The sequence below is a fragment of the Egretta garzetta genome, unplaced genomic scaffold, assembly GCF_000687185.1.
Source record: "Egretta garzetta isolate BGI_Z169 unplaced genomic scaffold, ASM68718v1 scaffold774, whole genome shotgun sequence".
In the NCBI taxonomy this organism is placed as follows: Eukaryota; Metazoa; Chordata; class Aves; order Pelecaniformes; family Ardeidae; genus Egretta; species Egretta garzetta.
Genome location: NW_009259325.1, coordinates 10,474 through 25,890, shown reverse-complemented (window position 1 = coordinate 25,890; position 15,417 = coordinate 10,474). Strand labels below are relative to the sequence as shown.

The following is a 15,417-nucleotide window of genomic DNA, read 5'->3' as shown; positions in this document are numbered from 1 at the left end:
CCTCTCCTGCATCACCAACAGCTATTGTGGCAATAGATGCCGCCCCTGCTAGAGCTGCTGGCAACATCCCTGGAAAAGAACCTCTAAGACCTCAGAATATGCTAATGAGATAGCACTTTGGACCTTTGTATTTAGAATTGCTCTTTATCCCTGGTTTCTCCTGCAAAGGGTCACAGAAAGTGGCAAGTCTGGGTTGCCTATAACCATGGCCTTTGTTTACTTTTCCTTCTTCCACTCTCATCTCTCTCTCTTTCCTTTGCTATCGCTGTCTGCCAATGTCAGCCTAGCAGGGACCTGTTAGTCGGCCTCTCTTGGCAGGGCAGGCAGACGGACACCCCGTGGGAGCTCCGCTGCATCTTTGTGGCTGCCCCTGGTGCTCCCTGTCAGCCACCTCCTTTTCTTCTTTAGACTCATTAAAGTTGTGCTGCATCCAAGCCTGGGTCTCTGAGTCATCCTTCCTTCTGTGGTAGCTCTGCCAGTCTGCTCAGGAAAGAAAGGTGGCTTTTTGGAGAGGGTTAGGTTGGGCACAGAGGAAGGAGAGGGTAGGACTCACCGCTCTGGGTTGTCTTTTGTGCCCTGTCCCTTGGAGCTGAGGAAGACATTCCTGGCTACTCCACAGGCGATGGCTATCAGTCTTCCCAGCCTTGCTGCATTTCTTCCCAGATGGGCCTGAAGCACTGGGTCCTGGACCACATTTTTTGAATGGGGATTGCAACCCTTAAGTGAGGAGCCCATGGCTGCAGGAGGCCAATGGATGAGGTCATCAGCCCTGCTGGCTCTTGGGGAAGGGATCTCCCCTAGCTCTGGATGAAGCTGGGCTAAGAGAGAAGGCTTGAATAGAGGATGGCACCAAAAGGTGGCAGGAGTGGGGATAGGGAGACAATAGTACCTGGGGACAGCCCACAGCCTCATGTCCACCTTCCCCTCCCCTCCATTGCCCAATCTATGGTCCATGACTAGCACACATGGGCACAGGCAGATGAGATAGGTACCTCACACAGTCCTTAGTACTGGTATCAGCCACACAATAAAGTCCCCACTCCCTGTGAACCCAACAGCCCAATGGGCCATTGACTCCATCTTCCCTGTTGTCAGGGTCTGTTGAAGCCCAGCTCTGCAAACCCTAAATGCCACAAAGCATCTGCTCCCTGCATATCCATATGCAACCAACCCAACCATAGCAAAACACTGGGGCATGACCCTGCCACACTCAGCTTCCCTGTCTCCCCAGGTGCCCTGAGGCAGGGTCAGCCCGACGTCTGCTCATACCACCACTGCACCTCACATGCAGGCCAGGGCCTTCCCAGCACTGTAGTCCTTGGCTATCGGAGATCTGTCATCGCTCATTGTCTGCTCCATGTAAGAAGAGAGAGAGCCTTGAGAGAGCCTGTGTCCTCTTTTTAGCTGCCCTTTAAGTAGTGGACTACTGTGAAGAGGTCCCTCTAAGCCTTCTCTTCTCCAGGGAGAAAAGATTCAACTCCTTTAGTCTTTCCTCATATGACAGGTTCTCCAGCTCTTTGGTCATCTTTGACACGTGCAAGGTGGTGGCAGCAGGTGGCAGATCAGGATCAGCAGAGGCCGAGTCAGAGGACTCAGATCCCAGCAGTAGCTGCCCCCACCTCCAGCACATCAGTGACCAGGTTCTCCTAGGTGATTTAGCCTTGGAATCTAATCCATCTGATCATCCTAGAGCAAGTAGAATTTTTCTGAGCAAGTCTCCAATAAATGTGCAAGAGGAGGAATAAGCACATGAACCATGTTTCTCCTGGGAAGCTTACAAAAATATACAGCTCATGCTCATTTATAGATGACTGCACAGTCAGTCAGCTTAATCTTAGAAGCACAACTAAGTGTAACATTAGCAATATTCTGTCATATAAAGAACAGAGATTCAGACACATGATTGGATATTTTTGAGGAGAAATCTCATCCTCTCATGCAGGAAGAAGTTCCAGAGGACTATTACAAGCAGACCTACTGGTTTGTTTGGACACTTTTCAGTGCTGCACAGCTGACAGCTGAATATGTAATTTAGTTTATTTGGAAAGACTGTTAACCTACTCAGAGATTGACATCTGCCATAGTACTTACTACTGTAAGAGGATAGTCATAAGACCTATAATGCTAGCTTCTAAAGTAGGATGACCAGGCTGTGCAGAATGTGTACCATTGCCAAACATTGAAGGACTTGCTGAAGGATCATGAACTCAGTAACAACCAGGAAGAAAGGGGAACATGACTGTGCCAGCCAGCAGGCAACACAAGTGGTTTTATGATATGGAAATTCTTCATAATTTTTGTCATGACGGTGATGGTGTACCAGATCTCCACAAAGGAAACTTCATGAAGAAAAAATGCATCTGCAGGTGCTGATTGCTCTACACAGTAACAATGAAGAGATCATTCCCACCAGTTTTAGAAGATACATGGAGAAGATAATGGCACATTGGGCCTTGTGACCACCTAGGGAGGTCAGGAAGCCCAGCGGAATGAAATAAGTTACAGGAGTCTTGTTCTCCCTCGCCAGGGCTCTAAAAATTACGAAGGGGATTATCTCAAAGTGAAGAAAAAATTTTGCCTGAATTTTGCCCTAGCTAATAAAAAATTCAGCTGGAGATTGCAAATAATCACCTGCATGATCATTCACACTAAGCCAATTCTGTCTTCGGAATTCATTCTCTTAAAAGAAAGGTGAACATAAATGGAATTTAAGGATGCTATAACAATAAAAAATGTGGTGGGTTTTTTTTCTCCATTTCAGCTATTCCTGACCTGCAGCTCTCGACAGATGGAAGAAGGTAATGAGAATTTTTTTTGAAATGTGGTCCTTTTTGACTGTGAGACATGCTATTCTCACTTGGGTGATTTTATTCTTTTCAAGAATAATTGTAATTTCCCAGTTCTCAGAAAGGTGTCAAATGGGAGTCTTGTCCATGTTCTTTCTTGTCTGTGTTCCTGGTCCTGTCTTCCACCTTATTATGTCTTGCTTATGATTATGTTTTTCAAGGGCATCATGTTGTTCTATTTGGAGTAGCTTTGTCATCTCCTTTGGTGGATTTGACCTTGGCTGGCTGCCAGATGCCCACCCACTCTCTCTCAATCCCACTCCTCAACAAGACAGGGAGAGAAAATAAGGTGAAAATACTCATGGGTCAAGATAAAGACAGGGAGATCAAATACCATTTACCCTCACTGGCAAAACAGACTCAACTTGGGGAAGATTAATGTAAATAATCACCAATTAAAAATAGAATAGGATGGTGAGAAACAAAGACAAAGAAAAACCAAACCCTAAAACCAATTTAGGTATGCTTTTCAACTTATTTGACCTCCACCCTCACCTCCAGGTAGTGATTTGAACACTTGTCACCCCCAGGCAACCATCATCTCCTAGGTGCAGAGGAGGAACTCCTGAAGGCACTGCTGGGCTTGAAATAAGGGCTCAGGCATGCAGGGTCCCATGGCAATGCTTCCCCCACTCTCCTCCTGCCTACTGGGCAGATTCACATCATCCAGGCAGTGGGCACCTTCTTGCTGTGCCCAGAGACCAAGGTCTCACTTCTTCCTCTCTGAGACCTGCAAACAGTGGCACTGGGTGATTCACCAGTGCCAGGGCATCTCCATCTCCTCACCCTGCCTGGGACACCAGAGCCTTGTTTCAGGGGGAATCTGTCCTCCAACAGAGGATCTGACAGGATCTGCAGCAAACTAAGGAAGGGAAGATCAGTGACACCAAGGTAGGAAACTTCTCCCCATGTTAAGCTTTGCTGGCCAAAGTGCTAGGGTGGCTGGAAGGAAGGCACAGCCCCTGAGTGTATACACTCAGGGACCCAGGAGCCATCCAAGATGACAGAGAAATAGAAGTGGGGTGTAACATTCTTATAGAAGCTCCTTAGGTCCCTTACCCTGCTGCAGGTGTTCTGATCCCAGCACACAGGCTAGGCACTACAGACTGTTCTCTGGATGCTCTGGGCAATGGGGAAGCAGGGAGCTGGGGCACAGCACAGCTCCCTTCTGGGGGCACTGTGGGAGGAGGTGACAAGCATTTTTTCACAGTGGGATTCACACTGAGCTGACGTGGATGCTGAGACCAACCTTCCTGTTTGTGTCTGAGAAGGTCAGAAAACCACCTACTAACCCCAAGAGAAGAGCTTCTGGGAATGACTCAGTGGAGAAGGTGAAGGAAGAAGTGAGGAAGAGAAAATATTTGTTCTTATCTTGCCTGAAACACTCCCTCTCTAGTTCTGCCTGTTCTGGCAGTGAATCATTTTTGCCCCTCAGCCAACAGCCCACTGAACCTCTTCTTGGAGGACACCCTGGGGGTGATCCTGCAGATGAGCATGTGGAAGAATCATCCCCTGAGCTCTCCACAGACACAACGCACATCCAGCTTTCCAGCTGTAAGTGTAGACAAGGAAGCACAGAAGATGTGAGCATGTTAACTGAGCAGGTTAATGCAGAATCTCTGTCTGCACTTCTGTCCCGATCCAATGTCGGGGAGGTTTCGATACGATCCCGAGGATGAGATTAAGATACTAAATCTGGTCAAATGTCGTACAACTTTTCAACCTTATTTTTGACGCGGAGGGAGGAGGGAAACCACAGGAGGAGGTAACAGAGGAGGTGAATGGGGAAAGGCAAAGGGGAAGAACCGAGGAAAAAAGATGGAAAAAAGATGGAAAAAAGGGGGACGAGAGAAAAGGAGATCTAGAAAGGGAGTGGGTTTACGTCAGGGAGGATGGAGTGAATGAGAGAGAGGACTAGCTACCACCACCCCGGGTTCAGCGATGTTCTGGCTCCTCCGTCTGTGGCGTAGTTGACGCTCCGGTGCCCCTGTCTGCTACTCCAGGTTCAGTCCACGCGATGCTGGCTTCGACGAGGCAGATTCCAAGAGGTCCAAAGGGGAGGGACAGAGACCAAAAAGAGCCCCCTTACTGGAGTGCACACACTCCTTTTATAGGGGCTGGGATCCCTTGCTCATGCGCAGATCGCTCTGGCATACGTGCAGTTTGTGCCATATGTGCTGTCTCTTTCAGATGCCTTCTACCCAGGCGCATGGTGTTGTTTGTCTGCAGACCGTGAGGTCAGGATCTTCTGAGTGGCGGGAAGCAGTGGTACAATGGCAATGTCGAGACAAACTACATTCAGTAATGGTTCTCTACAACTTCTCAGTGACCAACCACCTTTCCAACCCTCTCAGGCACAGGACATCTTTTTTCTTCAGGTGCTTCATTCTCTTTGCCTCTTTCTGGTTCTCCCTTTTGTGTTGCTCCTCACACCCCCCAATTTGATACAGACCAAGCTCTGCCGGTCACTCCAGAGGGCTTCACTGCTAATACACACATTTTTTCTCCTTCAGAAAGGAAAACACTGCTAAAACTTCTTTGTAGCCACTAGAGTTGGTTTTGTCAGCCTCCAACACAGCTGCTCTCCAAGGTCAGCTCTTTGCTCCACCAAATGGGCTTAGCATGACACTTTGCGCAGAAGGACAAGCTCGTTCCTAGAAATGGAGTGAACAGCTGTTTTCTCTCAGGAAACTGGGGCACAGGGATTCCCCCCAGTAAAGCAACGCTGATTATCCTGAGATGGAGGAAATACATGAAAAGCAATGGAACATCTTGGCTAATGGGTGGGAATCTGGTTGAACAGAAAATCTTCCCCAGTGTCTGGCTGATGTGTCTTTTCCCCATGCTGAGGGTTTGGCTGATGCCCAGGTGCACAGCTAGGAAGGGATTTCCCTTCCTCGGGCAATTTTCACTAAGAGATAAAGCCACAAGCGCAGTCTCACAACAAGGGCTCCCTTCTGCAACAGTGTGCTTCAGAGGAGGCTGGGGGAAGATTGAGAGCAGGACAAGCCAGTTGGATACATATTTTTTAATGCTCATTCCCATACCGCAGTTAGTTTCAGCTCAGGCCAGTTGATGGAGCTTGGTGTGGTTCATGTGGCATTCCTCAATAGATCTCAACCAAGTCCAGGCACTCCTTAAACCTGATGTTTTTACTGGACTATTTTGCTCTTTTCCCAAGCCTCTGGATCTGAACTCAGCCAGAAAAGTCACACTAGGATGCTTAATGTTAATGATGTTTGTCTTCACTGAACAGGCTGGAGAGGTAGAGACACAGCCTCACCACAACCTGAATGTGCCACTGCTAGACAAGCTGAGGTCTACAAAGAAACAGTGCTGGGAAGGGAAACGCTCCACAGGGAACACACACACACACACACCCTCTTTCTGTGTGATGTTGCATGCTGTGGGTACCAATATGGGCTCAGTGGACAGGCAGGTGGTGCTGTCCTGCAGCTTGGCATCCCATGCACGGAAAAGCACCTGGGAGTTGTCCACAGACAGCACAGAGGAGAACCTCTCTGAATCTACCCAAGGTTTGGATTTATCTATCCACAGCAGCACCTGAGGCCCTTGTCAGCAACAGCTCTTGCTCCAATCCTTACTAGCCTGAAAGACACATCTCACCAAAGGCTGCAAGTCCCACCAGGATTGCCAGAAAAAGCATGTCTATGTCATTCTTTCCCTTTCACAGGTTGCCCACAGAGTTCCAAGAAAGAGGGAGTTGGTGCTTGCAGGTTCCCATCCTCTCCTCCCTCTGCTGCCTCAAAGCAGCCTCCAGACCTCACTGTGGTGGAGAAAACTTCTTTAACTGCTGCTCCAGACAGAACTCCTTACATCCCCACACTGCTGATCCAGGGAGGCTCTCTAAGAGAAATGATAGGCAGGTGCTTATCCAAAAGAAAGGAATCAAGTTGTAATCTTTGCTATGCCACAGGTTCCCTAGGGCCAGGAGTAGGTTCTTCAGCACTTGGAGATTCTTACTTGAGCAGTGAGGCAGCATCTGGACTTTTCACAGCCCTCTAAGTCAGAAGGTGTTCAAGCATCCTCTCAGGCAGACATACCTGCTTGTCCTGCTTTCAGCTGGGTAGAGTTAATTTTCTTCCTAGGGTGCTGTGTTATGGATTTAGTATGAGAAGAATGTTGATAACACACTGAGGGTTCAGTTGTTGCTGACTAGTGCTTACACTACTCAAGGACACTTTCATCTTCCCATGCTCTGCCAGGTGCACAAGGAATTGGGAGGGGGCACAGCCAGGATGGCTGATCCCAACTGACCAAAGGGCTATTCCAGATCATATGATGTCATGCTCAGTATATAAAATGGGGGAAGTTGGCTGAGGAGCAGTGATTGCTGCTCAGGGACTGGCTGAGCATTGGTTGGTGGGTGGTGAGCAGTTGCATCACTTGTTTTTCCTGGGTTTCATTCCTCTTTTGTTGTTCTTGTTTTTTCCTTTTCACTAAAATTTATTATTGTTATTGTTATTGTTATTATTATATTTTATTTCAATTATTAAACTGTTCTTATCTCAACCCATGAGTTTTCTTACTTTTGCCCTTCCAATTCTCTCCCTCATCCCACCAGGGACAGGGGAGCGTGAGTGAGCAGCTGTGTGGTGCTTAGCTGCTGGCTGAGATTAAACCACAACACTGCTGTAGCACTGCTGCCTCCAAACTCCAGGTCACATTGTCAAAGGGGCCTTGGGCACCTGAAAATTCATGTAGTAGACTAAGAAACAGAACATGCAGTCCATTGTCAGGCCACAGAAGGCTGCTGGGAGCCTTCCAACATCTTACGTGTCATGGTGATGTCAATGAGCCCAACCATTCCCAATCAAGGGAGGTGTCCATGATGATTTTCTCTGGACATATAGTAAGAAGCTGGATATTAGGTCTGCATTCTGAGAGTGGAGAAGGTCCCCTTCAAGCCCACCCAGGTCCGCCTTGTCTATAAGTACTGTCTGGATAGAGATAGGACCAGGCACAGACAAAAGTTCACCAAGGAATGGCTCCCTTTCCAAAGGCCTCTTTCCAGCTTTGACAAAGCTCAGATCTTCAATATCTTATCTCTGCTAAGCAAATTTCGTAGTGATTGACTCCTGAGGTATGAACTTAACTTCCTTTGAGCCTCCAAAAGTGTCTTTACAGCAAGTTTCTGGTTCAGTGATTCATTCAGCCTCCAGGACCTTACATCAACACCAATAGTTCTGTGTTTGGGGTTGAGAAAGATATGTACAAGCTCTTTGTCTCAAAACTAGTCACTGTGAGGAATGCTTGAAGGTGTTGGTAACCTCTAGTTCCCTTTACTTGAGCTGACATTGAACTTGAGCTCCTAACTTTTTGAGATTAAGTCCTAGCAGAAACAGGAATTCCTTAGGAGGAGATTATGAAATTGGAGGATTGTGTATCTGAGGTTTTTACAAAGAAACCAAAGAAGAAACTGAGTTTTTTTTCTTTTTTAAGGTGCGATGGGTTGACCCTGGATGGACACCAGGTGCCCACCAAAGCTGCTCTATCACTCCCCCCTTCAATAGGACAGGGGAGGGAAAAATCTATCGAAAGGCTCATGGGTCGAGATAAGGACAGGAAGAGCTTATTTGCCAGTTATCACCATGGGCAAAACAGACTCAGCTTGGTGCTGGGCTTAACTTTACTCCTGAATTCTCTACCTCTTCCCTGCCGAGTGGCACAGAGAGACAGGGAATGGGGGTTGAGGTCAGTTCATCACACATTGTTTCTGTGGCTCTTTCCTCCTCAGGGGAGGACTCCTCACACTCCTCCCCTGCTCCAGCATGAGGTCCCTGCCACAGGACACAGTCCTCCAGGAACTTCTCCAACATGGGTCCTTCCCACGGGCTGCAGTTCTGCACAAACTGCTCCTGTGGGGGTCCATCCTTCCCATGGGGTGCAGTCCTTCAGGAACAGACTGCTCCAGCGTGGGTCCCTATGGGGTCACAAGTCCTGCCAGTAAACCTGCTTCAGCATGGGCTCCTCTCTGCACGGGTCCATAGGTCCTGCCAGGAATCTGCTTCAGCGTCACAGCCAGGGGCACAATCACTTCCCTACTCCTGCTGGCCACACTAGTCCTGATACAAGCCAGGATGCCGTTGGCCCTCTTGGCCACCTGGGCACACTGCTGGCTCGTATTCAGCCACCTGTCGACCGAAACCCCCAGGTCCTTTTCCGGCGGGCAGCTCTCCAGCCACTCTTCCCCATGCCTGTAGCGTTGCATGGGGTTGTTGTGACCAAAGATCAGGACCCGGCACTTGGCCTTGTTGAACTTCACACAATTGGCCTCAGCCCCTGGATCCAGCCTGTCCAGGACCTTCTGCAGAGCCCTCCTCCCCTCCAGCAGATCAACACTCCTGCCCATCTGTGTCATCTGTGAACTTGCTAAGGTTGTACTCGATCCCCTCATCCAGGTCATTGATAAAGATGTTAAACAGAACTGGGCCCAACCCTGAGCCCTGGGGGACACTGCTTGTCACTGGCTGCCAATTTGATTTAAATCCAGTTAAAACAACTCTCTGGGCTCAGCCATCCTGCCAGTGTTTTACTCAGTGAAGAGTACGCCTGTCTAAGCCATGAGCCGCCAGCGTCTCTTGCCCAAATCCTTCCACACACCCTGCCACCCAAGGACCGACCACCTCAGGGCATGTTTCACTGCTGCCGCACCCAAAAGTTGTCTCCCTTTACACCAGGATGACACTGTATTCCACAAACCTGACAATAAGCCAATGGTGTTAATTAGTACAGCTGTTAATTAAACAACTCATATAAGGGTGAACAAGGACCTTGGGCGCCTGCAAAAAAAACCAACCCACATCAGTCCCAGATGGTAAGAGGGAGTTGTATTCCACCCTCTCCACTAGATAGCTCCCCCAGCACGGTAAGGGCCTCAGTGTCAGGGCAAAGCACACAGCCTTTGGTTTTTTAACATGTTCCCAAGTGCAGCCAAAAAAAGAGATAAGCTGTGCAGCAAGCATACTCCCTGACCTGCAAATTAATAACAACTACAGCTATAACATGCTCAGTACAAACCTGCCATTGTGTCAAGCCTCACTTTGAGCACCAAAAAGACTGTGGTGAGTTGACCTTGTCTGGAGCACCTTGGGGTCAAATAAAGCTCCAGACACATCAGTACTGTATGCTGAGAACTCCCAGAGACTTCCCAGAGTGGGAAGGAGGCCAAACAGGCTGGCAGTATTCTTAAATTACATCCCAGAAACACAGCCCACTCACCTCAGGAAGCAACAACAAATGCTTATCTGGCAATTTGGGAGGGGATCATAGAATCATAGAATGTTTTGGGTTGGAAGGGACCCCTAGAGGTCACCCAGTCCAACCCCCCTGCAGTGAGCAGGGACACCGCTAACCAGCTCAGGTTGCTCAGAGCCCCGTCCAACCTGGCCTTCAATGCTTCCAGGGATGGGGTCTACACCACCTCTCTGGGCAACCCATTCCAGTGTTTCACTACCCTCAGTGTAAAGAATTTCTTCCTTATAGCCAGTCTAAACCTAGCCTGGTTTAGTTTAAAACCATTACCCCTTGTCCTGTCACAGCTGGCCCTACTAAAAAGATTTTCCCCATCTTTCCTATAGGCCTCCTTTAAGCACTGAACAGCCGCAATCAGGTCTCCCCGCAGCCTTCTCTTCTCCAGGCTGAACAAGCCCAACTCTCTCAGCCTGGCCTCATAGCAGAGGTGCTCCAGCCCTCGGATCATCTTTTGATGCAGCCCAGAGTACGGTTGGCCTTCTGGGCTGCCAGCGCACATTGCCGGCTCATGTCCAGCTTTTCATCCACCAGCACCCCCAAGTCCCTCTCGGCAGGGCTGCTCTTGATCCTTTCTTCCCCCAGCCTGTACTGATACTGGGGGTTGCCCCAACCCAGGTGCAGGACCTTGCACTTGGCCTTGTTGAACCTTATGAGGTTCACACAGGCCCACCTCTCCAGCCTGTCCAGGTCTCTCTGGATGACATCCCGTCCTTCTGGTGTGTCAACCGCACCACTCAGCTTGATGTCATCCGCAAATTTGCTGAGGTTGCACTCGATCTTGCTGTCTAGGTTACTGATGAATATATTAAAGAGCACCAGCCCCAGTACGGACCCCTGAGGGACACCACTCATCACCGGTCTCCATCTGGACATCGAGCCATTGACCACTACCCTCTGGATGTGACCATCCAACCAGCATAGCAACCAGGGAGCAAGGTAGGAGGGAGGGACGAAGGGAGAAAGAAGGATGCAACATGCTCTCTCACACAGAATCCTTTGGGTGTCCAGCAGAAGATTGCAGAGGTGCACGTAGCTGGGCCCAGGCCAACATCACCTGTTCACATGTGACTTTTCTGACACTTGGTCCACATCTTCTGCCTGTATGAACACACTCCTGTCCTTGAAATCCTTGTGCCTGTCACTCCAGAACAACGTGGGGGCTGTGGCCTCACCAGCTTCTGCAGCCTCCTAAATCTGCTAATGAAGGCTTTGGTGTGCCAGAGACCCTTCACCATTCCCAGAAGAAATGTAGAGTGGGACATGCTGAGTAGGCCCATTTCAGGACCTGTACCTTGGAGCTGAGGAAGGTTTCTCCAGAGCCAGTGTCTGTGAGGCTCTGCCTTGCTTTGTCTCTCCTGAGAAATGTCCTCACAGCCTCAGAACATGTCCTGTGGATGTGGACACTGACAAGTGTTGGGCTCTGGTGAGGACCCTGGGGCCTGCAGGAGGCCCTTAGAGGGCAGCATCCCCACAGGCTCTTGGGGGAGGATGTTTCTTTTTCTCTGCATCAAATTGTGCTGGAGAGGTGGCTCATACAGAAGATGATCTTTAAGGATGGCACATTTTCCTGCATAGTGGGATAGGAGAGTAGGATAAGGTGTTGCCTACATGTCCCAAGGGTAGCCAGAAGCTTTCCAAATTATTGTTTTCACCTGCAGAAAACATTAGAGGATGTAATCTACTTGAGGAAGGGGAGGTCCTGAACTGCTTGCAGGAAATTGTTAAGCATGCTGACATGCACCTACCCAAAGCCCTGCTCACGGATTCCTGCAGCAAGGGCTAAACCCATGCTCTGACCAGGACACCTTCCAGCCCCTCACAAACAAAACTGAAAGGAGGAGAAAAGAAAACCTGACAAGTGGGGAGGTGACTGCATTAAGACGGATGTGAAATGACATGCAGATAATGCTGATAAAAATTTGCCACCCACTAATTAGCAATTCTTTGCATGTTGAAGAGAGTGTATTTGTCGGTAATTAATGCTACAATTAACTTCATTAGCTCAGCTTCATTTCTATTTCCTCACCTCAGCATCTGCAGCTTGTGACAAGTGAGGCCTGTCCCAGACTCACAGCCCACTGCTGCAGCATGACTTTCTGCACAGGAGCTCGGGCTCATTCCAGATCCCCACCTCTTTCTCCAAGGAGTTTATGGTCACCAGGGAGCTGCAAGGTTTCATGTATTCATTTCTTTGTTCCTTTATTTTCTGCAAACTTGAGGAACACTTGAGTCTTTGTCAAAAGGGGCTGTTCTACATGTCTTGTGGGTTTTCTTTACATGTAGAATAATAGAATCCTAGGTTGGCAGGGGCCTCGAGGAACATCTGGTCCAATCTTTCTAGGCAAGAGTACGGTCTAGACAAGATGGCCCAGCACCCTGTCCAGCTGAGTCTTAAAAGTGTCCAATGTGGCGCAGTCAACCCCTCCCCTGGGGAGGTTATTCCAATGGGTGACCGTTCTCATGGTGAAAAATTTCCCTCTCCTTTCCAATTGGAATCTCCCCAAGAGCAGCTTGTGTCCATTCCCCCTTGTCCTCTCCATGGGACTCCTTGTGAAAAGGGAGTCTCCATCTTCTTTGTAGCTCCCCCTTGGGTTCTGGTACATGGGGATGAGATCCCCTCTGAGCCTCCTTTTCTCTAGGCTGAACAAACCCAGCTCTCTCAGCCTGTCCTCATATGGCTAAGAGAGGCTTCCCAGGCCTTGGATCATCTTGGTGGCCCTGCTCTGGACCCCCTCCAGCCTGTCCACATCTTTTTTGTAGAGCGGGGACCAGAACTGTACACAGTATTCCAGGGTATGCAGGTAGGTACAAACAATTCATTGTCTTTTAGGTGCCAAGGACCCTGCAAAGAGCAGCCAGGCCCAGGAAGCCTTTTGTCTAGCCCACAGCTCAGAATCCAGTTAATCGAATCCTCCATCTCTGCTCATACTAGACCTTTTACCCACTTCCCAATTCCATTACAGGCAGCCCCAAGACTCATCACAGGACTGAGCTGTCTATTCAGGCAAGAGTACATCCTGGAAGAAGAGAATGGATCTTCCAACTCCCATGTTTCACAAGGGGAAAAAGGGGATCAAAATAGATGAGAGAGTGAAGAACTGGCCTGGTCCTGCCCTGCTCCAGGCTTAGAGGAATCCTATGTGGAGGTAATACTTTTCTGAGTGGCTCAGTTGCAAAACATCCCAGCTAATGATATGGCCTGTGTTTCAGATTCCTTCATTGCTATCTTTTGATTCCTGTGTTTATGCCATGTTCATTCCCCCATGGCTGTGTATCTTGAGGGCTGGATTGAGAATAGAAATAATTTCTGTGGCAGAAACATGTCATTGGTATAATAAGGTGTGTCCGAAGTGCTGGGGTGTTCCCTTGCAGGCTGGGGACATTGGCCCAGAGCACTCCTATAGAATGGTTTTCAGCCCAGTTGACAGGGAAAGCCAAGCTCCTTCCAGCCCTGCAATCCTTGACCAGACATCCAAGGATTCCCATGTGTGAGCACAGCTGCAGAACTGTTCCTTCAGAAGAGGTGCCCTCACCTGGGAACTGGTAGGACAAAGACATATCAGGGAATTCATCAGAGACTGGCCCTGAGGCCCACAGAATGCAGGGCTTCTCTCCTGGGGTGTGGGGTTGCCAATTCCTGAGAGGTCCCCACCTGCTCCCATTGCTCTGTGGCACAGGACTGGCACCCTGATTCCTGTCGATGTTCCTGGGGTCTGACTCAGCCTAGTTGTATCTGTGCCTTTCTGACAGAGCCATAAGGGAGCAGCAAGCACTGTCTGGGACATGGCCATGTGACCCAGACCATTGCAAACTAACTTCTGCTTTTCTTTCTTCCTCCTTCGCTTCCTTGCTCCCTCTCTCCCTCCATTCATTTTTCTCTGCCTCTCCTGATCCACTTGGGCCAATGTTTCATGGCTGGGTTCCTGTGGGAGTTCTCTCCTCTACTGCTGTCAAAATTTCTGCCCTGGTAGGGCAGTGAAAATTTCAAAGGTGCAGTCTCTCTCATCCTATTAATATTAACAGGCAGTCCCACTCTTTCTTCTGGCTGGCACATACAATGAAGCATGCTCTGGCCACTGATTTCTTCTTGTCAAAACTGCCAAAGACCCCTCCTTCCTCCATTCTGGCTTTGATCTGTGGGTACTGGGACCCAGGAGCCATCATGGATGACAGGAAATTGGAAGCGCGATGCAACTTTCTCAGCTGCTCCGTGGGTCCCAGCACAAGGGCCAGAACCAACAGGCTGTTTCCTGGGGCCTTTGAGCAACAAGACAGCAGGAAACTGGGAGCGGGACACAAAACACTTGTCCTCTATGGGCATCCTGGCATGAGCTGGTGGTCATTATTACACTGTGGGACCACACTGAGCTGAGAACTGAGAGCTCTTGCATTCACCACCTTGCTGTTCCCAGCCCTTGTGTTCTTCCTGAAGAGCAAGAAAGAGGAAGCCTTCTTCCGCAAGAACTTGCATCACCAGCAGTGAGGCATGATCCAGGCTCTCACTGAACAGGAGATCTTGCCAATCTTGACTCTGGTTGAGGTTGGAATGCAGCCTTCTTTTGGAAATCTGTTGTGGTTTAGCCACAAAGCCATTTGCTCACTCCACCCCCTGGTGGGATGCAGGAGAGAAGCTGAAGGGTAAGAGTGAGAAAACTCATGAGTTTGAGATAAGGACAGTTTAATAGGTAAAGCAAAAGCTGAAGGTGCAAGCAAAGCAAAATAAGGAATTTATTCACCTCTAGGCTGAACAAACCCAGCTCTCTCAGCCTGTCCTCATATGGCTAAGAGAGGCTTTTTGCGCACCCCCAGCCTACTCACTGGCAGGGCAGTCTGAGAAACAGAAAAGGCCTTGGCATGGTGTAAGTACTGCTCAGCAGTAACTATAACATCAGTGTGTTATCAACATTGTTTTCAGCTCAAGTCCAAACCATAGCCCTGTACCAGCTACTATGAATAAACCTAACCCTATCCTAGCCAAACCCAATACATTCTCCACCCCTTATTCCATATCATTTACATCATGCTCATGTCCCGCACTTTCCAATACATCGTCATTAACCACAATCCCTCTTCCCATCCTTTGATACACATACAGATATCATTCCCCTAGTCTATGGACCACCCCTGTATAATGTCTGTAAAATGTCCGTAAATGTCTATTGAGCTCATTCAGTCCATGACTTTGGGCTCCATCTGTTATGGTGGTCACTCAGGACAGGAGAGATGGGATGTTGCATGGAGTTACTGGGCACTAAAGCCAGCTCAGGTTGGGTCACAGTTGCACTTGCATTGCTTT

The 15,417-nt window shown here is 49.0% G+C and overlaps 1 pseudogene; it reads left to right on the top strand.

Annotated features, from left to right (window-relative positions):
- The first annotated feature begins 1,504 nt into the window (after nt 1-1,504).
- LOC104124295 lies at nt 1,505-2,239 on the top strand (annotated as a pseudogene).
- The last annotated feature ends 13,178 nt before the right edge of the window (nt 2,240-15,417 follow it).